This window comes from Geospiza fortis, unplaced genomic scaffold (genome assembly GCF_000277835.1).
Source record: "Geospiza fortis unplaced genomic scaffold, GeoFor_1.0 scaffold167, whole genome shotgun sequence".
NCBI classification, from domain to species: domain Eukaryota; kingdom Metazoa; phylum Chordata; class Aves; order Passeriformes; family Thraupidae; genus Geospiza; species Geospiza fortis.
Window position 1 is genome coordinate 4,875,877 of NW_005054355.1, and position 292 is coordinate 4,876,168.

The following is a 292-nucleotide window of genomic DNA, read 5'->3' on the forward strand; positions in this document are numbered from 1 at the left end:
AAGAGCGTAGGAGGTGGGCCTGTTCAGCGTTGAGAAGAGGCGATTGAGAGGGGAACCTCAGGAATGTCTATGAATATCTATTGGGTTGGTGCCAAGATGATGTACATAGGCTCTTCTCCGTGGTGCCAAGCAATAAGATGAGAGCCAGCAAGCAGAAAAGCAGCATCTCAATATGAGGAAGAGCTTCTTTACTGTGTGGGTGATCACAAAGAGGAACAGTGTGCCCAGAGAGATTATTGGGTCTCCCTTAATAAAGATACTCAAGAACCACTCTCCTGCCTTTTGCATTCAC